The sequence below is a fragment of the Scyliorhinus torazame genome, chromosome 18, assembly GCF_047496885.1.
Source record: "Scyliorhinus torazame isolate Kashiwa2021f chromosome 18, sScyTor2.1, whole genome shotgun sequence".
NCBI classification, from domain to species: domain Eukaryota; kingdom Metazoa; phylum Chordata; class Chondrichthyes; order Carcharhiniformes; family Scyliorhinidae; genus Scyliorhinus; species Scyliorhinus torazame.
Genome location: NC_092724.1, coordinates 123815909 through 123841114, shown reverse-complemented (window position 1 = coordinate 123841114; position 25206 = coordinate 123815909). Strand labels below are relative to the sequence as shown.

General features: G+C 45.7%; 1 protein-coding gene across 1 annotated transcript in view; it reads left to right on the top strand.

Moving 5' to 3' along the window:
* Positions 1-9670, top strand: part of LOC140395484 (urotensin-2 receptor) — a 30278-nt gene extending 20608 nt beyond the window's left edge. The window contains exon 2 of the mRNA XM_072483280.1: positions 9242-9670. The gene's annotated coding sequence lies outside the window, so the exon portion shown is untranslated. The remainder of the gene's footprint in view (positions 1-9241) is intronic.
* The last annotated feature ends 15536 nt before the right edge of the window (positions 9671-25206 follow it).

Genomic DNA, 25206 nt, shown 5'->3' with positions numbered 1-25206 from the left:
TGTCAATGGAGAGCAGCCTCGAGAAAACACACCACGGTGGGGGATGAGAAAATCCTACGCTAATAGTAGGATAAGCGATCATAATCTTGATCAAAGAGAAAAGGGGCTGAATCTTCCTCTGGGCTTGGACAAACCTAACTTGCACACTTTTTGCAGACTGTACATGTGACACGTGTGTGAAGTCACATGCCATTTTCGTCTTTTCACACCAGGGCCTGGCAAAATGTGCAGTTTGTAAGTCATGCTGGAGTGTGGGAGGGGTGCATGTTTGGATGAGGCAAATAAGGAAGTCTACCTCCATTCTCCAACACAACATCCCAACCCACAACAATGTTTATAAAGGCTCCCTAAATCACACTCCTCACCTCCCTCACATGCCATGCCAGTCCATGCCACCTCAGATAATCCGAGCCACCCTGTGCCATAACTATGCCCCCCCCCCCCCCATGTATCGGGCTTACCCACTCAGATTACCCATACCACCTGGTGCCATCTCTATGCCCCTCATATACCCTCTGTAGCCACTCCGCAGCATGCAGTATGTAGAGTCCTTAGATTCAATGCATTTCGATGGAAAATATTGTACATTCCTTGGGGAAAAGAATCTCTCATCCTCTGATAAAAGCCTCAGTATCCTTGATAAAAAATACATTCATGTGAAAAATCTTGTAATATTTGTAAGCTTGAGTAAACACATCCAAGGTATTATAACTTCTTGAAATACTCATTCGTTCTTAGATGAAAGATTACTGTGCTGAAACCTATCAGCACTTGACGAGTCACAGCTTTCCAAACAATAGGCTACTCTCTGGGAAGGAAAGTGCAGAAGGTGTTAATTTCAATTAAAAGCAGAATGTTTGTCGATCAACGTAATGTGACAGGTGGTTAATTTCCCTCCCCCCACCCCCCAAATGTCAAAGCCAGGATGGAAGGACACAGCAGGTGGGTATTCTGCTCAGGTTTTTATCTGGTGAAATCGCAGTGCAAAATGGATACTCCGTTGGGGAGATAAGGGGCTGGATTCTCCGGTCGTCGACGCCGAAACCGCGTACAGTGACGGACCGGAGAATCCAAATTCCCGACAGAATCGGGGGCAGCGAGGCTTCTGCGATGCACTGCCCCCTCCAAAGCGGCGTACCCTGTGATGACGCCGCGCCACGTATCCACGGCCTCAGGCCATCGCCTGAGGCCCGGCCCCTGATGCTTCGCCCCCGACCGACCGAGTTCTCAATGGGGTGGGACACGTGTGGTCTCACCCGCCGGGAACTCATCGTGGCGGCTGCGGACTCAGTCCAGCACCGCCACAGTCGGGGGAGGACCGATCCACAGACAGGGGTGGACATATTCGGGGCTGGGGAACTGTGCTCCAGGCAGTCCAGGGAGTGTGAGCCGGTCGAAGGGCGGAACTATTTTGGTGGCCGGTTCCGCGAGCAGCATCTACCATGAAGCAAGGCGCAGCCACTGCAGGACCCAACAATTCTCCATGCCGTATCGGCAGCTAGGGCCGGGTGCTCTATGCTGCCTGGCTACTAGAACCCCCCTCCCCCACTCCCGGAACAGGGACCCGACGATTTTTCCGCCGTGAAATCGGCGTGAAATTGTCACGTCGGCGTGGGGACTTCGTCTCCAGAACGGAGAATCCAGCCTATGTTCTCCCACCGGAGCTGTATTGCAATCGGTTTACGATCCCCCTTGGGAGTGCTAAATGGTAAGCAATTCAGTGTCCCACGCCATGTAAATTTAATTTACGATGGATTCCCAGGGAATTCCACTATCCGGCCGCCTTCTTGAGTGGACAGCCCGATAGCAAGTTCCAATAGCCACCCCCCTCCCTGCACCACAAATCAGCCCCAAACCCACCTCCCCCCTTCACACAAGACAGCATTCCCGCCCGGGGATTGCCTGGGTGCCCCCCTAACTCCATGTGTGGGAATGACCTGACACACCCCCAGGGACCCCTGTAATAGGGGGACCCCCTTACAGGGACCCCTGTAATAGGAGGGCTCCCCACAGGGACCCCTGTGATAGCAAGACCCCCCACAGGCACCCCTGTAATATGAAAACCACCACAGGCACCCCTGTAATAGGGAAATCTCCAGAGGGACCCCTGTAATAGGGATACCCCACTGGGACCCCTATGAGAGCGGGACCCTCACAGGCACCGCTGTAATAGGAAAACCGACACAGGGACCCCTGTAATAGGAGGACCCCCAGCCTAAATGGACCCACGCGATAGACCACACATCCCCACACTGACCCCACCCCCAGAAATGAGGCCCCTGTTTGGACGTTAGAGCGCAAAATACATCTACATTATAATACAGCACTACAATGACATATGATGGTGTGAAAACACTTCACACTTATCTTTCAGAATGTTACAGTCTCCTCAGCAGGCTTCCCAGTTTCTTCATAATCTCTCAAATGTGGGATACATTTAAATGGTTTCCGAAACCCCACACTATCAAATGAAATTGAGGTGCGGAAGAAAATCTGACTTATGTCCTCAATTTAAAATGGGTAACCAGGCCTCATGAGGGCTAGGTGTATATTGTACAGAAAGGCCAGAGGAAAATGGCCTGTGGTCCTCCAAAAACAAAACTGTGGGCAATTAATCACACCCTCATCCAGATCAAATTTCAGCCCAAATTTTCAGAAGGGACTTAAAGAAGAGAGATGAGCAGAGAGTGGGGGGGGGGGGGGGGGGGGGGGGGGATTTGCAGATCATAGCGCTGAGGAATCTGAAGGCCTGTCAGCTAATGGTGAAGCTAATAAACTGGAGATGTGCAAAAGGCTAGAATAAGGGGAGGGCTAACATTTGGAGACTTGTAGGGCTGAAGGAGGTAGCGCAGGTATTGAGAGATATGAAGGATGAGTATTTTAAATCAAAGGCGTTTCCAGACTGATGCACTATCAATTTCGACGAGACGGGAGTAGAGAGTAATCGAGGCTTTATTAAGCAGAGATGTGTGGCCTCCTACAGCTGCTGCCGAAATGGCTGCAGCTCGGTGAGCACACACATTTATACTCCGCCTCCTGGGAGGCAGGCAGGGATCTACCCCCGTACCTGTAGTACAGGAGCCTTACCGTATTACATCTCATACGTGCACTATATACAACAGTGGTGACTACCACATTCACCTCCTGTTAAAAAAAAAGAGTCCGGCGGGGGTGGTGGAAAACTATTTACATGTAATTGAGCACTTTTTTTAAGTGTACAGTTCTGGAAAAGTTCACAAATTCAGCCGGTCGGGTGCCTTGATCCTCCGTTGTGAGCACCGCATTCTCGGTGGTGATGCAGGCGCCGGCGTGGTCGCCTGTGACTCTGGGAGCGTGTAGTCCTCATCTTCATCCCTGGGTGGAACGAATGGGAGGACGGATCGTCCTGGAGCGGGGACTATGGTGAGGTGCGCTGGGGGGGAGGATGGGTGGCGCCGGGGCAGTTGGGGGGGGCGGTGGGGACCCAGCTGGTGCCAGGTCCCTGAGGGAGACTGTGTCTTGTCGGCCACCGGGGTACGCCACATAGGCGTACTGCGGGTTTGCATGGAGTAGCTGTACCCTCTCGACCAACAGGTCCGCCTTGTGGAGCCGCACGTGTCTGCGGAGGAGAACGGGTCCTGGAGCTGCCAGCCATGTTGGGAGTGAAACCCCGGAGGTGGTCTTCCTGGAGAAGGCAAAGAGACGTTCATGGGGGGGGTTGCATTAGCCGCAGTGCAAAGTAGCGACCGGATGGAGTGGAGGGCGTTGGGGAGGACCTCCTGCCAGCGGGAGACCGGGAGATTTTTAGACCATAGGGCCAGCAGGACGGCCTTCCAGACTGTCCCGTTCTCCCTCTCCACCTGCCCGTTTCCCCGGGGGTTGTAGCTGGTTGTCCTGCTTGAGGCAATGCCCTTGCTGAGCAGGAATTGACGCAGCTCATCACTCATAAAGGAGGATCCCCGGTCGCTGTGGACGTAAGCAGGGAAGCCAAACAGAGTGAAGATGGTATTGAGGGCCTTGATGACTGTGGCAGACGTCAATCCGGGGCATGGGATGGCGAAGGGGAATCTGGAGTATTCGTCGACCACGTTAAGAAAGTACGTGTTTCGGTCGGGCGAGGGGAGGGGCCCTTTGAAGTACATGCTGAGGCGTTCAAAGGGGCGGGAGGCCTTCACCAGGTGCGCCCGGTCTGGCCGGTAGAAGTGCGGTTTGCACTCCACACAGACCTGGCAGTCTTTGGTCCGACCGCCCTGACGTCCACAATGGAGTAGGGTAGGTTGCGGGCCTTTATGAAGTGATAGAACCGGATGACCCCGAGGTGACAGAGACCATCGTGTAGAGCCCGGAGTCGGTCCACTTGTGCGCTGGCACATGACCTCGGGATAGGGCACCGGGGGGCTCGTTGAGCTTACCGGGGCGATACAAAATCTTGTAATTGTAGGTGGAGAGCTCGATCCTCCACCTCAAGATTTTATCATTTTTGATCTTGCCCCGCTGTGTGTTATTGAACATGAAGGCAACCGACCGTTGGTCAGTGAGGAGAGTGAATCTCCTGCCAGCCAGGTAATGCCTCCAATGCTGCATAGCTTCAACGATGGCTTGGGCCTCCTCTTCGACGGAGGAGTGCCGAATGTCGGAGGCATGGAGGGTGCGGCAAAAGAATGCCACTGATCTGCCTGCCTGGTTGAGAGTGGCAGCTAGAGCGACGTTTGATGCATCGCTCGCAACTTGAAAGGTGCCTTGGCCTTGGCGATGCCCGCCTTGATGCGGTTGAAGGCCTGGTGAGCCTCGGCCGTCAGGGGGAAAACTGTGGAGTGAATGAGTGGGCAGGCCTTGTCCGTATAGCTAGGGTCCCACTGGGCATAGTATGAGAAGAATCCCAGGCATCGTTTGAGGGCCTTGGGGCCGTGGGGGAGGGGGAGTTCCATGAGGGGGCGCATGCGATCGGGGTCGGGCCCTAGGACTCCATTTTGCACCACATAGCCCAGGATGGCTAAGCGGTTGGTGCTGAACACGCACTTCTCCTTATTATACATTACGTTCAGGAGTTTGGTGGTGTGGAGAAATTTGAAAAGGTGAGCGTCGTGGTCCTGCTGGTCGTGGCCGCAGATGGTGATGTTATCCAGGTACGGGAAAGTGGCCCGCAGTCCATACCGGTCAACCATTCGGTCCATCTCCCGTTGGAAGACCGAGACCCCATTAGTGACGCCGAAGGGAACCCTAAGGAAGTGGTAAAGGCGGCAGTCAGCTCCGCACGCCGTATATTGGCGGTCCGCCTTGCGGATGGGGAGCTGGTGGTAGGCATATTTTAGGTCCACTGTAGAGAAGACCCGGTACTGTGCAATCTGATTGACCATATCAGATATGCGTGGGAGGGGGTACGCGTCGAGGTGCATGTACCGATTGATGGTCTGACTGTAGTCAATGGCCATCCTGTGTTTCTCCCCAGTCTTTACAACTACCACTTGGGTTCTCCAGGGGCTGTTGCTGGCCTCGATGATGCCTTCTCGCAGTAGCCGGTGGACCTCCGACCTGATGAAGGTCCTGTCCTGGGCACTGTACCGTCTGCTCCTGGTGGCGACAGGTTTGCAATTCGGGGTGAGGTTCACAACAGGGAAGGTGGGTCGACCGTAAGGGTCGTGAGGCCGCAGACAGTAAGGTACAACCGTGTGAACAGGGTCTGTAGTTTCTGTGCCTCTGAGGGTGGTTCTGTGGCTGATCCGATGTAGGCTTCAAAGCAGACTAGCCAGTGGTCGAAGGCCGATGTGGAGTTGGCTGCTTGAGGGTGCAGCTGCAGGCGATCTGGCTTGTGCGAAGATCCATCGCTGTAAAATCGCTGCGTAATATATTGATGCACTATCAATTACAACGAGACGAGAGTAGAGAGTAATCAAGGCTTTATTAAGCAGAGATGTGTGGCCTCCTACAGCTGCTGCCGAAATGGCAGCGGCTCGGTGAGCACACACATTTATACTCCGCCTCCTGGGCGGAGCCAGCAGGCAGGGATCTACCCCTGTACCTGTAGTACAGGAGGCTTACCGTATTACATCTCATACGTGCACTCCCGGTAGTTAATATAGGCCAGTGAACACAGAGGTGAATGATGCTTGCCGCAAATACAATCTTTAAATCAATAAAGCAATTCTCTGCATGATTGTGTTCCAATGAATTGTGTGACAATCTTTCAGAAATTCCATAGCAGGCAGAGTATGCTATTGTTACGATCCCAGTGGATAGTGTAACTGCACGAGAAGATCCCAGAATGGAACCCAGGCTCAAAAGGCCGTAACTTTAACTTTATTTTTAAACGTGGAGGAACAGAGTCACGGACTTGCTAATTAGTTTTAACAACAAGAAAAAAAAATGGCCTAGATTTTCCGTCGGCGGGATCCTCCGTTTTACCGGCAGCGCACTCACGTCCGCGGATTTCCCAGTAGCGTAGCGGTGCCCACAATGGGAAACCCCAGTGGCCGGCTGCCAGGACGGAGAATCCCACTGGCAGCAGGGGCACGCCGCACCAGTAAATGGGTGGAATGGAGGATCCCGCCCCATTTATTAAACATGAAAAAATTGGACTGTGATGCAATTTTCGTTTACTTCCCCTTAGCTAAGAATTACACACAGATTTTAAGATTAACACAGATTACAAAGTACATCCCTGTGTCTGCGTGGGTTTCCTCTGGTTGCTTTGGTTTCCTCCCACAGTCCAAAGATGTGCAGGTCAGGTTGATTGACCATGATAAATTGCCCCTTACTGTCCAAAGATGTGTAGGTTAGGTTGGGGAGTTATTGGGAGTGGGCTTGGGTGAAGTGTTCTTTCAAAGGGTCGGTGCAGACTTGATGAGCCAAATGGCCTCCTTCTGCACTGTAGGATTCGATGAAGCTACATTCAAACACAAAGTCCCTTTTAAGCACATAGGATGACTGTGGTAAGACACACTCATCTCTGAACCCAAGTGAATGTCAGTGGATTTCTCCTTGAAACCTCCTCAGATGATTCTTATACCGTGAGCCACCTTGTCTCGCTGAACTGTGGCTTCCACACAAGTGATTTCAAATTTTGCTTTCAAAAGTCACACTTTCATTTCTATTTTTGAATTGTGCTTTCCTTCTGCCGCTTCCATCATGTTTTCCCTTTCAGGTTTCACACTTCTCCCTTGGCTTAAAGGCTTTTACACAAACTCCTAGGTCCAGCCACCTATTTTAACAATTACTTCAAACAATGTCTCCCAAACTGTGTAATTTCTCACAAATGCTAGCACTACTGCAGATACATTTCCGGCCTCTCATGGTCCAATGCCTTTTTAACTCTCTCTAATTCTACTGAACAGTAATGTGTTATGGTTTCCAGTTTGTTCTATTCCCTTAACTCCAGACTTATTGGAAACTTCTCTTCATTTCTCTAGTTTTCTTAACTAGCTGAACTTTTGGTTTCTGGCATATGTTTTCTTAACCAATACTCCATAATATGGCTTTTTTCTAGCAAGGCTAATAGAGATGTTCCCCCTTGAGCCTTCCAACTGCTCCTCGCAGAACTGAGAGAGCTGTTTCACCTCACTACCAACTGCAATTGCAATCAAATTAGCTAAAATAAAACTTAAAAGCTCCTCTACCTTACAAGGCCCAATTGCTAAGCTACCATTATTGGTGTATTTATCATTCATGCTGTAGCCCTCTCTAAGCATAATAGAATCACCATTGGAACTGAAACCAACCCCCACACATACAAGCACCTTTGTCCAGCATGAATCTATCTATAGGTTTTACCTTTCCAGGCACAGAAACATTAAATTCAACCCATTTCAAACTATACCTTATTTCTAATATAAATATAAATCCCTGAAAACTACTTTTAGTTTCCTAACATGCATGAAGTAAAACATTTGGTATTGTATTCGAATGTTCCTATTGGATAGTGACAGTTTAGAGTGCTTTCATCAGACCAAGAACACAAGTGCATGAAGCAAAACATTCAAAATGATTAGTTGCATGGAACGGAGATCTTCAACTTCTTCCTAACAGTTACTCTGGAGAATTTTCCACCTGATATGCAGCTATCCTTTGTGCGTGAGCAGTTAGAAACATTCAACGAGTGTAGATATTACTAAATACTTCTAACACAACAACAAACCATTCAGCCCTACAGATCCTGGCCAGTCTTTGTACTCCACAGAAGCCACCTTCCACGCACTTTATCTAACTCCATCAGCACATCCATCTCTTCCATTCTAGTTCATGTGCTTTTATAGATTCCACTTGAATGGGCCTGTACTATTTGCCTGTGGTAACAGTTTGTACATTCTAACCATTCGCCGTGGAAAGATGTTGGGTGTGATCGAGCGGCCATGCAGCATCTGAAAAGCAGCACGTCGCAGCACAACATGGCGGGTAGAAGCCGTGAGATCCCGCTCCCGGAATGTACCTAGCTCGCAATGCCTCACAAGATCAAACGAGTCTCACTCTAATATGCAGTTTCCCCAAGGCACCAGAGTTATTGGGATTTATCCCATTCACCACAGAGACCTCGAGCGAGCGCTGTTCAGTACTGGTCTCCACAAATGGGGACCAGACAGAACAGCACTCATGGGGGTCTATCAGGTGATCGGTGGCCTCCAGGTGCATGCTCTTTGGGCAAGGTGGTATACTGGCACTGCTGGTGTCACCCTGGCACCCTGGCAATTCCAGCTTGGAATCCTGGCAGTGTCACCTGGGTGCCAGACTGTCACTGTCAAGGTGCCCAGGTGGCACTGACAGCTGGCAATGGTACTACCATGGTACCAGGTTAGCACTGCAATGCTGGCATTTTTCACATGGTGGCGATTGGGCCGGGATGCCCTGCGCGGGTGTTGGGGGGTGCAGGGGAGCACGGGGAGCATTCATAGTGAGTTGGGGCTTGGGGTGGGTTGAGGGTCACGTCGGGGGCTCCAGAGATCGGGACGCCATGTAAAATATCTCGTTACACTGAGGATTTTCGGCGAGCGGAGCTCCTCAGTGCCAAAAATGGGGCTATAAGTGGCCTCAGCCACGTGTTCCCCGCTGAGCCTCCCTATCTAACCTGCGATGGGACTCTGTTCTCATTAGTTAAATTGTGCCTGTTAATTCAAGCCAATAAGACAACAGATGGTAACTTCAGTAGAAATTACACAGATAGAGGGGACAACTAATCACAGACATAATCAAGAAGTAGAACTAGAGCACATATGCAGAGAAAGTGGAGTTTGTTCATTTTTATATTTATTGTACCAATGTTATTGTGTTGCAGAGAAAATGATGCACCATCAAGCAGAATGAAACTTGCTATTTCTGTGGAGCAACGATATCACATCTTGAAACCTGATCACCGCTTCCTTCTGTCTGAAGCTTTATGTCCAACCATACATGATGGAGAAAAGTGCATTCGTGAAGAAGATATACGGAAGTATTAGTTTTTAAACAAAAGCTAAATTTTTGATATGGCTTCTGAGAAATCAAAAGCTGCAGGCTCGAAACGTTTGACACCCAAACCTGCCACTTTGTCAATACATAGATAGATTTTCCTTGCTTGAAGTCCTTGAATTGAACGGCTTTATTCATTCAAGTCCTTCTACAGGAGTGTATTCATCTATAAAGGTTCTGCTTGTAATGTCTAAGGGGAAAATAAACAGATTAGGTTCAAGTGGCTGTTATGAATGCAAAAAGCAAGATTCCCCATTACTGAATAACGTTTACATAAGTTCTCTGTCTAAAACAGAAGTGTACTGGGATATGAAATTGGTGTAGCCCAATTTTTGGGCACCAAATACATGCAACGATCTCTGCACTTGAAGGCGATCATCCAAGGATCACAAGAAATTTGATCTTGGGCTTCATTGTAATAATAGCAGTGAACTGGGAGGACACCAGCCAGGCTCACTCCTGCATTTTGCTGAGCAAGGCCTTCCCAAATATGGTCTGTTTGAATGCTAAGCAATCTCCAGGTACATCCAGGAGATTGGGGGGGGGGGGGGTGGGGGGGGGTGGGGGGGGGGGGGTTGTGGTGCATTGGCAGAGGCAAACAGTGAGAGGTAATTGTGGACTTACACCAATACAATCTTTTCTGTCGAGCAGGGAAAATCATTCCTGCTTCTCCTGGCTCTCCATCAATGTAAATAAAACTTTTTGTTTTTAAATCACAATTTCGGCTGCAGTAGAACTGGGGAAAAGTTGGACCTTGCACAGTGCAGATGCACCCTGAGACAAGCTGCAACATAAAAATTACATTTAATCAATTATGATCATAGTCTTACTGCTCTGTGAAGACAGATAAGTTTTCATTTTAAAACCTGAGACTTCTAGGGTAATATTTTGTGGTAGATACATGTGCAAAGTCAATAGCCTTTAGTATAACTTGTCAGCCTCAGTGTCATTTTTCTCATTCGCAAATGCAGTGGATACAATACCCCCCACCTCATTCCGCTCCCACCCCTCCACACACTTACCTTCATAACTTAACCAACATTCACAGTCTCTTCCCAAAGGCTGGTGATCTGCCCTTGAAAGTCATGGCTTTCCACTCTACTCTCAGGAATTATGTTTTCCTTCCCAAGTCCTCAAGTTGTGACCTCCCTATGTGCTCCCTTGGGACTCAACTAGATACTGGAACATCCTCCCTAAATATCACCAGATCGCAAGATCCTTAAAGGATTTCCACCTCTCTACTTGAGAGATGTCAGACTCAGACCCAGAACCGCTGAAGCTTCAGTACGTTCTCCAGGGGTCACAAAGCACCCCCTGAGTGCTCACAGGCTGATATTGTTCCGCGCCACAATTCAGATGTCCCCAATCCCCTGACATCAGCACTTTCCAAGACCCAGCAGATCCCGTTTCCTACATGACCCACTCTCACTTCCCAGAATCCCCTGTCACCCTCTTTATCTTTAACCCATGCAGGTTCCAGGAGTTGCCAGTTCGCCCCTTCCTTCTTACCCAGTACATGCTGGTTACCATTTTTCAACCTACTCTGGATCTTAAAAAAGTGAAATGTTTGCAATTTAGTACATCGATCAAGGTAAATGTGACAGAGTGACACAGAGATACTGATAAAAAAAATAGGGAAGATCAAGAAGTCAAGGGTGAGGACACAGTTACACAAAGAGTGAAGAGTGGGAGACAAGAGTTACTGAGAGAGATCAGTGAATGCTACAGAAAGGGAAAATGAGAAAGAAAGGAAAAGAAACAGAGACAACAACAGATATTTAAAGTCAGTGAGAACTTGTACGAGACAATTGCAGATTGAATGAATTGATTTAAATATTTCCATCATCCGAATGCGATATCTCAAACATAAATATTGTACTTCACACACCCACGTCATTTATTTTGTTTCCACAAGGAAACCAGAGTTAAGAATGTTCTCATGGGTTGCTTCTTTACATGTTGTTTCCCAGACTTTGTCAGAGGAATAATGAAACATTACTTTACATCAACCTAATTCCTGTGACATAGCTGTAAAGGACAACAATTCCACCAGGAGTATAATTGATAAAATTACCTTGTGTGTAAAAGCAGTATTTTTCTTGCACTTTATAAAGTTTTGTATGTCCCAAAACACACAGACATGTATATGAGAGATAACATTGCCTGAAGTCAGTGCCTTGCACATGTTTAAAGTATTCTTACTGCACTGAGATAGAAGGGCAAAAGCGAACTTACAATTTAATGCAAAGTAATGATAACAGAGCGATTTTTATTAAAGGCAAGAAAATGTCAGTGCCAACATTCTGTTTGCTTCTTGCTGTAACCTTTATTTTATTCAAATAATCCTTTAATATTTTAACTATACTAAATATGTATGTGTTCTTACAGTCAACACACCCATTAAACCTCAATTAGTATCTTCAGTATATTTTCCGGTCAAGAAATACCAGTGATTACATCTGTACATTTCAGCATTAGTACATTTAATTTATTTCTAACTTAAAAGGTACATCGAGCGGGATTCTTCATCCCGCCAGACCCACTTTCTGGCTTGGCGCACCCCCACCGGCAGCGGGATCCTCTGACCCGGCAGCCAGCCAATAGGGTTTCCCATTGCGGCCACCCCACGCCTTGTGGAAATCGTGGGCGTGAGTGCCCTGGCAGCAAAGCGGAGGATCCTGCCGATGGAGAATCCCGCCTGTCATCTTTAAATTAAATAATCACAAAAACATGAACAATTTGGTATACCTATTTATACGAGCTCCACCATCAAGGTCCCTGCCCTTAACCCATTTCTCTACCCCTTCCTCCCACAATTTCATATTTTTCAAGTGTTTACATAAATCAGTGTTAAATGCTGTGACTGAAACAGCATCAATGGTCACTTGTGATCATGTATTCCTCATCTGAATAACCTATTGTGGACTCCTCAGTTTATACTTCCCTGCAATCAACTCACTAGCCAAAGACAATATACCCTTTCCTGACCTACTCTCCCAAGACTTTTCATACTTTTAAAATAATACCATGGGCTCTTTTTTAATTTTCTTTTTCCTGGTGACCACAGGCTTTCATTCGAAAGCCCTAAGCACAATTAAACCTTTGATGCCAGGTATTATCCCAGTGAATTTGCACCTTTTCCATTACAAAATACCCAAAAGCCACAAGCACTGCAATTGCGGCCTCATTAAAGTTCTGTACTTTTTCTGTGTAATGACTCTAATCTTGAAATCATTTGTTTTTTAACATTATATCTGTTTATAAGGCTGGTTTTTGGATTCTGTTTTTGAAATGTAGCTCATGATTAGAACACCTGAATCCCCGAAGGCAAGCTGCTTTTGCCACACGCAAATCTTTGTTGCTTGTTGAATGTTCACATGGAATTAGCAGACCTTTGATTCCCATCACAATAAAATAGCATCCATGTTCGAAACATATGGGGATTATAACTGGCTAAGAACATAAGAAATAGGAGCAGTGGTAGGCTATTCGGCACCTCAAACCTCCTCCACGATTCAATAAAATCGTGGGCAAGATTTCTCGGCCCTGCACGTTAACAGAATCTTTCGGTCCCGCTGAAGGCCCCCACACTCCCACCCCCGGTGAGCCACACAAAATGTTGGAGGCATCGGGAGGACTGGAATATCCCACTGGCAGCCAATGGCAAGCCACGTCCGCCTCTGGGAAACATGCCACATGGAGGGGGGGGTGCGAGGGGGGGGGTGGATTCTCCCCCCATGACTATTTTGGCATTGATAGAAAGAACAGAAAGAATTGATTATTCCGAAAAATTATTTCAACTTTAGTTGTCGGCCTTTTTGAGTAAATAATTCACGTATTAACACCAGCTGCCAATACATCCATTTTTTTTTTTGAGACTTGTGCACGGTCTGGGTTTCTGCCAGTAAAACCCAGAACAATGACAATAAAACTACCTGCTTTGAGCGACTGCTGTTTAATTAATATAATTAGTTTTGTGTTAGAAACAGATCAAGACTTGAAGTGTGCTGTCTCAATGTTGTCATGTAATGAGTGTCAAATGCTTATTATAGGCTGTAAATATCAGTGCTTACATTTGAATGTAAATTCGCAACATACACTATTCCTACAATGTGATGTTTTCAACACAAAAATGGAGTAAATTGAATTTTTACAGCTTGTTTTTTGTCGGTTCTGATCCAGAATGTGGTAGCATTAACTGAATGGATATGGGAAGAGAAAGCAAAATTGAAACTAGTTGGCCAAAATATACATTATGCAAAAATATGTTTAATGTCAATTCAGTCCAAAAAACTGATTTGAAAGCTTTAGTTATTCTTGGAAAAAAGCAAGAATGCTGACCTGGCTGGCACAATTTAGTATCGAATGAATCACCCTAAAAGTGAGAAAAAAATTAAACAAATATTTTACGATTATGACCCAGTACTTAATGACATATGTTTCCTTGACCATATCAGTAAATATGTGACCTTCAAATATCAGGAGTACTGTTGTATACTGTTACAGGCATTTTGAACTCAGCGAGTAATATTAACTGCCATATTTCTAGGAGATAAATGCATTCACATAATGCCGCTTCCAGCTTCATTTTATAGAAAAACTCATCTTCATTAAAAAGATCTATAATTCATTTTTTACAAAACTTATTGCATATTCCTAAGCTCACAGTAGCATTTTCACATTTACTTCTTGTGCTTTAAAGCCAGAGAACAGAGCACCCATGTGTTTTAGATCCCATCCGATCTCCATTCCCCATTGATTTCAGATGGTTTTGATGAGGATTTAAGAAGCAGTGTTTGGGAAGGTGTTTATGGAGGGTGGAGGATGGAGATTGACACAGAGGGTATTAGAATACTAATGCCTGGAAGTGGCAAGAGTAGACGCAGGATGGAATTTTGCCACTTGTTGGCAAAGTGTCATCTCGGGCGGGAAAAATAGAAGGTAACCTGCCGGCGGCATTGGCCAGTTTTCCCGCCGTATTTTTAAATTGATAAATAAATCAGTATGAAGTCTGACAACACCAGGTTAAAGTCCAACAGGTTTGTTTCGAATCACTAGGCTCGTATTCAAAGTATCGTCCTGCATCTTTGACTTTGTCTATATATATGTTTCTGGAACCTACCTCTTCATTCACCTGAGGAAGGAGCAGTGCTCCGAAAGCTAGTGATTCGAAACAAACCTGTTGGACTTTAACCTGGTGTTGTAAGACTTCTTACTATGCTCACCCCAGTCCAACGCCGGCATCTCCACATCATGATAAATAAATGTAAGGGGTGGGTCCCACAACATCACATTGGTGTAGCGGACACTGATTGAGCCTGTCCCACCGGCAATTTAATGGCACCCCGAGGGAGGTGGTGGCGTAGTGGTATTGTCACTGGAATTGTAAACCAGAGATCCAGAGTAATGCTCTGGGGACCAAGGTTCAAATCCCACCACTGCAGACATTTGTATCAAAAAAAATCTGGAATTAAAAGTCTAATGATGACCATGAAACCATTGTCAATTGTTGTAAAAACCCATTTGGTTCACTAGTATTAATTAGTATTCTAATACCTTCTGAGCATTTAGGAAGGAAATCTGCCATCCTTACCTGGTCTGGCCCACAAGTGACTCCAGATCCACAGCAACGTGGTTGACTCTGAACTGCCTCCTCACGGACAATTAGTGATGGGCAATAAATGTTGGCCCAGCCTGAGATGCCCACAACCCATGAATGAATTAAAAAAAGAATATAAATTGAAAGACGCCCCCCCCCGCCCCCCACCCTCCCAATGCACCCCCCTCCCTCACCTTGGAACTGCCCCCGTCTCCCACCTCCAAATCCACCAGAGAACGCTCCTTATAATGACAGAACTCCCCCACTACCACGATCACCACGGAACCCCTCACAACCACAGAACATCCCCCTCCCTGGTACTTGCCCCACAGAACACTGTTTCCCCCCATCATTATCGCCACGGAACCCTCCCCCATGGAAACAGAATACCACCCCTTCCCAATACTACACCTCGCCAATGGAATATCCCCCGTCACTTCCCCCAGCACTGCCTGGGCATGACCCTCTGGAACTGTCCCGACATCTGGATAGTGTCAATGGGCAGTGTCACAGTGCTGCCCAGGCATGACCCTCTCCCTGTTGGGAGCCATACTCACATGTGTGCCTCTAGAGGATTCTACTCACCAGATGCACGCCATGGAGAACTTGTCGTGATTCAAGTCATTGTGCCCTCATGCTGAGGTGACTGGACAATTTAACGTGACGAGACTATCAAGCAGAAGGGCCTGACAATTATATTAAAATGCATGCAAATGCAAATCCTGACTTATAAGGTCAGGATTCCTGTTAAATCCTTAGCGGGAACTCCCGTTGGTTTTAAAACCAATTTTAGGACTTCCGCGTCATTCTCCATACCCATATGCTGTTCCCGCCCCCCGAAAACAGGAGTGGAAAATGCCCCCCACAAAGTTTTCAATAGTATATGGGCAATGTTACAGAGAATGATCTTGCCTGGATTTACTTTTTGCTTTATGGCAATTTTTTTATCCTTTCGACCAATCCCTCAAACTCTCTTTGTCCATGATTGAAGTGCTTTACCCTTCTTATTATTATTTAACTGAACATGTCTTTTTCCACAATGTTTATATGTTCAAGTGCTGAAAGTAATAGAAAACCCCATGTTTCATTAAAATGGGAGAGCTTTGTGGCATAAATCAGGTTGAGATGCATCGAACCAACAAAAGGCAAATAACCCTAGATATGAACTTAGAGGGAATCATATCAGTTTAATTTAAAATAAATATGAAGAGGAAGGAGAAAAATACATCAATTATGGATAAAGAGAGTTTGAGGGATTGATGTGTAAAACAGAAAGTAGAAAGTAAACCCAGGCAAAGTTGTCTCTGTAACATTGCCCATATGCTAGTGAAACCCTTATAGAATTATAGAATCCCGACAGTGCAGAAGGATGTCATTCAGCCCATCGAGTTTACACCGACCCACTGAAAGAGTACCCTATCTTGGCCCATTCACCTGTCCTATCCCCGTAATCCCATCATCCCACCAAACCTGTGGACACTAAGGGATAATTTAGAATGGCTAATCCACCTACCTAACCTGGACATCTTTGGACTGTGGGAGGAAACTGGAGCACCCAGAGGAAACCTACAAAGACATGGGGAGAATGTGCAAACTCCACACAGACAGTCACCAAAGGTTGGAATTGAACCTGGGACCCTAGTGCTGTGAGGCAGCAATGCTAACTATTGTGCCACGTGCCACCCTTGACTCTAGTTGTCCCCAGACATTACTATACCAGTGTATTTGAGGCAGACTCTCATCTTCACTCTCTATAAATCTCAACCCTTCCGAAGTCCTGCTTTTTACATCAACTCTTGCTCACTCCATCATTCCAGTGTTGTTGGCCTACATTGGCTACCAAAAGCCTCAAATTTAAAATTCTCATCCCACTGTCTAATTTTCTCCATTGCCTCTTCGCTCCCTATCTATAACCTTGTGCAGAGAAAAGAGCTACCGTTTCGAGTCCAATGAACCCTACAGATTCTGCCAGACCTCCTGAGATTTTCCAGCATTTTCTCTTTTGTTTCAGATTCCAGCCTCCGCAGTAATTTGCTTTTATTTTTAAAATAAATTTAGAGTACCCAATTCATTTTTTTTCAAATTAGAGGACAATTTAGTGTGGCCAATCCACCTAGCCTGCACATCTTTTGGGTTGTGGGGGTGAAACCCACGCAAACACGGGGAGAATGTGCAGACTCCACACAGACAGTGACCCAGAATCGAACCTGGGACCTCGGCGCCATGAGGCAGCAGGGCTAACCCTCTGCGCCTCCGTGCTGCCCGTAATTTGCTTTTATAACCTTATGCAACCCTACAACCACACCCACAAGCTTTTGTGCCCTATTTCTTTCTGTATTATTGCTGATTATCTGTGGTTTCTGGTTACAACAGACAAGCGAGAGAATTGCCTTGGAATCTAATCACTCACCTTCTCCCACCCTGCCACCCCCCAATCCAACTGTAAAAGACACAAATATGAGTGTACAGTATTCTGAAGCAGGGAAGGGATCATCAGGGCTGATCCCAAGTGTAAACAAGAGCTATAAAAAATGCTTAGAAAGTTCATACTCGACTGTCAAAAAAAGAAGGCAGTTAAAAAGGGATTCCTTTAACAAGTGCATAAAATAGCACAAAACTATTTCAAAATGACCCAGGAAAGTAAGATTACGCACATAAATTTAGGGCAGAAAATGTATTTAAAAATGAAAATCTTTTGCTCTTCAAAGATCGTTAAATATTTGAAACAATTTGTCAGGCAGGTATGCAGTAGGATGTTCCAGTTAGAGCTTTTGTGACGTAGGCATGCATTATGATGGACCAAATAGTAATTTCTTAACCTTGATATTTCTTTCATTTTTATGTGAACGTATCTTTGAAGATTTCTAGAGAATGGAGCTGTTTGTTGTGAATCTATCTTATTTTGGTCAACAGTTCATAGTATTGTAAAAATTGTGTACGTTTAGGCTGAAGTAATATGAATACTTCTGAATCAATGAGAAATGGCACTGAGAAGTTAATCATTTGAAAGTAGCAGCCTAATTCTGGAGTTGGATCAAATCTAGGATGCATTGAAATCCATTCCAGACATGTTTTCAGCAGGGGGGCATACAAAATGAGACAGGCGACTACCCCACCACCTTCCCGCCCAACCCGAGCTCACCCTCAAATCACAGTAGGTGGACGGCACCGAAATCAGCAGCCCGCCCACTATATTTGAATAAATAATCAAGGGTCAACAGAGCTTGTTAACAAGCCAATTGACCCCAATAATATGCTGCCCACTCCATAACAGAGTTGATGTGGGCAGTCAGGCAGGGGTGGGCCGGCCATTATTGTTGAAAACCTTCGAAAGGAGTGGAAGAAAGGAGGGTGGCTATTTATTTTTTTTGGGGGGGTGCATTAGGGAGAAGCCCCCTAAGAGAGTATCCCCCCTACTTTTTCGCCTCCCCAATGCCCACCATCTCCCTCCAACCCACCCCAAGCTAATTGACCCCTCTCCACCCAATGCCTCAGATTTGCCTTACTCAGGCATTCATTGGGACTGTGCCCACTAATAGGATTTTGGCACTGCTGGTGCAGCTGGAACTGCCAGCCAATCGGATTGGCTGGTAATCCCCCAGGATGAGTATTCCTCCCCAGTAAGGGACAGAAGTCCCACGGTCAGGCAATTTCGTAGATCCACAGCACGTTATGGCTGCAGGGTGGGTTGGAGTGATTCTGCTACCCAGCGACTTTGCTTCAGGGTGGGTGCCATCCACCTCCCATATTATACAGCCCCAAATCTAACTATGGAGTAACCCCTTTACGAGCCTAGTGAAATATGATTTCAAAAATGTTCAGGCAATTGGTTGGACCTCGAGTTTATAAAGTTGCTTCACAGCATTGTTTTAATATAATGAGAATGTAGAAGATCCCATTCGTATTCTCCGAAGATTATATGAACCCATAGGTGCCTATGTGGTAACCAACACGCACACAAGCTCTTATTTGCACACGACACTCAGGCACACAATACAGTATATGCTTAAAAATTTAAAAAATGCCCCATTGTTTGAACAGAAGTTGATTTCCCTTGAAACCTTCGATAAAACTTTAAACAGGTCATTTCAAGGAAGAAAAATGAAAAGCAAAGAATTCTAAGCCATATTAATCATAAGGTTGCAGACATGGGTTAAATAAGGAACACGACCTCAATCTGGAGAATGTTAGTGATGAATTCATGCTTTTTACGAAGAAAACGTGGAAGTTGTGTTTTTCTAATGTTTACTCGAAAGAAAGCGTTTGATATAAAGTACATGGTGACACATTTGCAGTGTTCCTATACAAAACAGCGTTGTACAATATGATGCAATTTGCTGAACGTAGAATCTAGAACTTTCCGTCAGTAAAAGAGAACCAAACAAGAAAAGCGTTTGCAAAATAGCCACTCACAATCAACATTTTTAAGTTGAAACGTACAGTATGTTTACGTATCATCACTTAGGAGCTGTATTAGGCATTTGTAAACTGACATTTAACTCAATAATTCTTGTGGTTTAATGTTCTGCTCCCACATTAAATGTTCATGTAGTTCAGTAAAATGGTAAAATACAAATATTCAACAATGGTTTCCTGCAGCTTCATGTAATTCTCCTGCGAGGTGGCTAATTTTAGTTTGACAATTGTACTTTTGGAAAAATGCTGTTGTATAATGTAAGGTTTTCTTGTGTCCAGAAGTGTCAATTTTGATTGTTGTTAAATGCACTTGTACGAGACAAAATCTCTTCGTGTTATTTGTGTCACAGGTTTGAAAATAAAGTTCCATGTCTATGATTTTGCCACAAGTAGTAAAACAAAATTTTTCCATCCATTCCAAGAACCCATTGTAAACATGATTGAAGATTTCTAATAAACATGCCATTTCATTCAATGTAAATTCTGTTTTGTGATTTCTTTCTTAAAATGCCTATAACAGATTCTTTTTGAAGTCATTTTATTTCATATTGCCTGCTATAATAATGGGACAACTCAGCAGAAGTGTTGTGAAACCATGAAAGATTTTGACCATCTTGTTGGATAAACCTAATATCCTCCAGTTAAAAAGGGAAATCTACCCAGCCATCCATGACTGCAATCCCTTCCAAAGCAAACAAAAGCTGTCCAGCACAAAAATATTCCCAGAAGCCATAATTTACTTGTGGGAAGGAAAAATAACCCATAAAATGCCCCAGAAGTACAACCAGCAGCCTAGCAGCACAAAGCAGCAGTGCACCCATATGGAGTTGATGAGTCCTTTAACGAGCGCGCAAGCAAATTTTATTGACTGTTAGTGCCGCAGTTTGTTAGTTGAGTTTATCACGTGGCAAGTCAGTCGCTGGGCAGGCCAACTACAAGAAGTTAATATCAGTCTCCCCTTCAATCAGCAAATAATGACGGCAATGCAAGAGGTTTATCTGTGACCTCTGAACATCCATATGTCAAACCAATTTAAATAACATTGCAATCAAATCATTCATGTACGGTGCTATTTATACAGCACTCAAACTGCTAATGTCAACTGATATAAAGCAGCTTCCAACAAGATCATGACAGGGGCAGTAAAAGCCATTGGGCTCAACAAGTGCATTCTTTCTTATAGATCAGCCAGCCCCACATGCCTACTTCTAAGCATTTCATTAAATCATTTTCTTTTTCCCAGAAATATATTGCATTATCTCTTAAACCACTTCGATCAGATACTGCAAAGACTATGTGCCCTGACAATATTTCGACAAGAGTACTGAAGACTTGTGCTCCAGAACTTGTCGCACCTGCGGCCAAGCTGTCCAGTACAGCTACAACATTGGCATCTACCCGGCAATGTGAAAAATTACCCAGGTGTGTCCTATCCACAAAAATCAGGACAAATCCAACACAGCCAATTACCACCCTATCAGTCTACTCACACTCACCATCATCAGCACATGATGGAAGGAATCATCAACGGCGTGATCAAGCGGCACTTATTCAGCAATAACCTGCTCACGGATGCTCAGTTTGGGTTCTGCCAGGGTCACTCAGCTCCTGACCTCATTACAGCCTTGGTTCAAACATGAACAAAATAGCTGAATGCCTGAGATGAGGTGAGGGTGACTGCCCTTGACATCAAGGCAGCATTTGACCGAGTATGGCATTAAGGAGCCCTAGCTAAACAGGAATCAATGGGAATCAGGGGGGAAACTCTCCACTGGTTGGAGTCATACCTGGCACAAAGTGAGATGGTGGTGGTAAATCATCTCAGCTCCAGGACATCGCTGCAGGAGTTCATCAGAGTAGTGTCTTAGGCCCAACCATCTTCACCTACTTCATCAATGACACTCCTTCCATCATAAGGTCAGAATGGGGATGTTTGTGGATGACTGCACAATTTTCAGCACCATTCGCAATTCCTCCGATAATGAAGCAGTGCTTGTCCAAATGCAGCAAGACCTGGACAATATTCAGGCTTTGGATGACAAGTGACATTCGGGCCACATAAGTGCCAGGCAATGACCATCTCCTACAAGAGATGACATTCAATGGCATTACCATCCCTGAATCCCCCACAGTCAGTGTCCTGGGGATTAACGTTCGTCATTAGGTGAACTGGACAGCCGTATTAATACAGTGGCTACCAGCGTAGGTCAGAGTGTAATGGAATACTCTCCACTTGCCAGGATGAGTGCAGCTCCAACAACACTCAAGATGCTTGACACTATCAAGGACAAAGCAGCCCATTTGATTGCTACCCCTTTCACAAACATTTAGTCTCCTGCCCACTGATGAACAGTGGCAGTCAAGTGTACCATCTACAAGATGCACTTCAGTAACTTGCTAAGGTTCCTTAGGCAGCATCTTCCAAACCCACGACCACTACCATCTAGAAGGACAAGAGCAGCAGTTACCTGGGAACCCCACCACCTGGACGTTCCCTTCCAAGTCACTCACTACCCCGACTTTGAAATATATCACCGTCCCTTCACTGTCACTGGGGCAAAATCCTGGAATTCACTCCCTAATAGCACTGTAGATGCATTTGCACGTCAGGGACTGCAGCGGTTCAAGAATGCAGCTCACCACCACATTAAAAGGGCCACTAGGGATGGATAATAAATGCTGGCCTAACCAGCATTTTTACAAATCAGCTTCTCTGGCAACATGTTCCTTCACCCTTGCACTACAAAGAGCAAAAGAAAGCTCCATATTTCCCTTGTCACTTATAACTTCTTTGTGTCCCCAGACATGTGAACTTGTTGACTATTGAGTGAGTCAATTGTCAAAGGAATGGAAACTCAACTTTAAATTTTAGACACAATTAAAATGGGGCAACTCAATAAATTTCTCTTAATACAGCAAACAAACATCAGTCATAAAATAATTCAACTACTTACGAATGGGCAGATAAAAGACACAAGATACTTCCACAGAATATTAACAGGTAACAATCATGAAACAACATCACTGATGGAGACTGGATCCATGTAGCATTTTGTTAATTAAATGGGGAATGAAATTCACTCCAGTGAAATTGCAGTTAAATGTGGACATTTAAATCTTTCTCATTAATTTCTTTATAACCTGGCTAAAATGTGTTAAGTCTGAGATAGAGTTCTGGGAGAGGACTGTGAGAAGAATTTCCTTTCTGTAGAAAAAAAATTCCATTACAAAAGCCCTGGTAGAGCAGCACGGTGATGCAGTGGTTAGCATTGCTGCCTCACGGCGCCGAGGTCCCAGGTTCGATCCCGGCCCTGGGTCACTGTCCGTGTGGAGTTTTGCACATTCTCCCCGTGTTTGCGTGGGTTTCGCCCCCACAACCCAAAGATGTGCAGGGTAGGTGGATTGGCCACGCTAAATTGTCCCATCATTGGAAATAAAAAGGAATTGGGTACTCAAAAAAAAATTTCTTTTAAAAAACAAAAACAAAACAAAAGCTCTGATGGGGAGTAACCACCTGGAACGTTGAATCTGGATGAGATTTTTCCAAACATTCCTGCCAGCGGGATATTCTGGTCCCGCCGAAGGCGGCCCCCACCCCTCCCCGCGGCGGGTTCCCCGGCAGCGAGACTGGCGAGCCATGCAAAACGGCATGAACATCGGAGGGAACAGAAAATCCCCCGGGTTGCCATTGTCGAGCTGCCTTCGCCGTTGGAAAGCATGTTGCGGGCAGGGCAGGGGAGGTCTGAAGATCCAGCCCTCTGTTTCTCTCAGACAGAGGTTGCCAGTCACGCTGAGTGTTTCCAGCATTTTCTGTTTGTTCTGCAGGTACCATTCTTTGGCTTTTTTGTTATTCATTCTTTAGCATGATAATGGTTTTGCTGGCAAGGTCGGCATATATTGCCAAATCCTAAATGCACTTGTTCTTCTTGAATGGAAATGAACCGTTTCAGAGGGCAATTAAGAATTAACACTTTGTTGTACATCCATTTTTTTGTCCAAGTCAGAGGGGTCAGGAGAGCAAATTTCCTTCTCCAGCAAATTTTAATGATCCAGATACATTTGAATACAATCCAATAGCTTTGTGGTCATCATTATTGATGCTATCTGCTTTTTACCCCTAGATTTTATTTCAATAATTGAATTAAAATTTCCCAATTGATGCGTTGATGAATACCTATTATTAGTCCAGGCTCTGAACTTAATAGTTCAGTGTCATATTCACTATGTTACTGTATCAATCGAAAAACAACATCCTTATGATTGTATTATTTGTTGTACAATAGGAACAATGAGGGATAATCTGATTGCACCATCCACAGATATTTGCAACCACTGGCAAACCTTGTGTTTGGTGACAGTATACAATAAAAATCGAACAAATAATTCCCAATGCTATCCATATTTGTTTTTCAAATTGCGGAGTAAAAAAATATCTAGCCTTCTGATAGTCCATAAATAAAATAACTTTCATTTGTGTGGTGCCTTTCATAGCCTCGCAATGGTTAGCACTGCTGTCTTGCAGCACCAAGGACCCGGGTTCAATTCCAGCCTTGGTGACTGTGTGGATTTGCACTTTCTCCCCGTGTCTGCGTGGGTTTCTTCCGGGCGCTCAGGTTTCCTCCACAGTCCAAAGATGGGCAGGTTGGGTGGATTGGCCATGATGAATTGCCCCTTTGTGTTCAAAAGGTTAGTTGGGGTTACGAGATAGTGCAGGAGTGGGGATGGGTGGGGTGCTCTTTCGCAAACTCGATGGGCCGAATGGCCTGCTCCTGCACTGTAGGAATTCTGTAATATCCTTAGTGAGCTACCCCGCAGCAACCTTCGCCCACGCTGGAATGGCCATCCACCATGCCATGACATCATATCTGCATGCTTCACGACCGCTTTTCAAAAACAGGAAAGTGCTGCAGTCACTTATGATGGGAGTTCAGAGGTGAGTGCACAGTTTTCCATGGGAGACTACTTCCTCAGAGGGCAGAGAGGGCCCTTGAAAAGCCGAGGGGGGCCGGCTACAGGCTCAAGGTTGGATGTGGAGGCATTAATAGGCAGAGCTGCTTGGGCTTCTGGAGGGGTTGGAGGCTGCAGCAGGCAAAGGGGATCGGGAATCAATGAGCATACTTTTGCCTACCAGACAATGAATCCACTAACCTATTAACATTACCTGGCTTTGACAGCTGAGCCGATTATCCCCACTTACTTACCACTGGTGTGAGTGAGTGCCTCTGATTCCTGAACAGCAATGAACCCTTTGCGTGCTGAACGTCCCTTTCTGTGAGTGTCATGGTATCCCTACACCATTCGCTGACAGGCCAAGCATGTACATCTCCCAGACAAAGGGCAAAGGCTAAAAGGCTCAGCAGTGCATCCTGCTCCATAAGGTGTGGGTGCTGCGGTGTCCTTAAAAGACCCTCCCCCCACCCCCTTTGACAGGGCCTTACATTGACACAAGGGGCAGATGACTGCACCTTACATGAGAGCTCAGGAATCATGAGGGCTTCCAAAGCCATGGCCACTTGTTCAGTCCACGTGGGGAAAGGGTGGGGTCTTGCCCATTCTAGGAGACCGTAATCGAAAGATCCTCACTGTGATGATAACCACATTAGCCATTGACCATCGAAATGCTGCTTACAGGGTGAATGGACAAAGCGTCAATCCCTTAATGTTCATTCTCTATCTTTCTTCCCTTGCAGAGAAAGAGAGATGGAGCCAGTGGAACTGGTTATCATTCGTCTAGCGCATCGAGAGGAGAGAAGACAACATTGGAGGCGTCTGGCTCT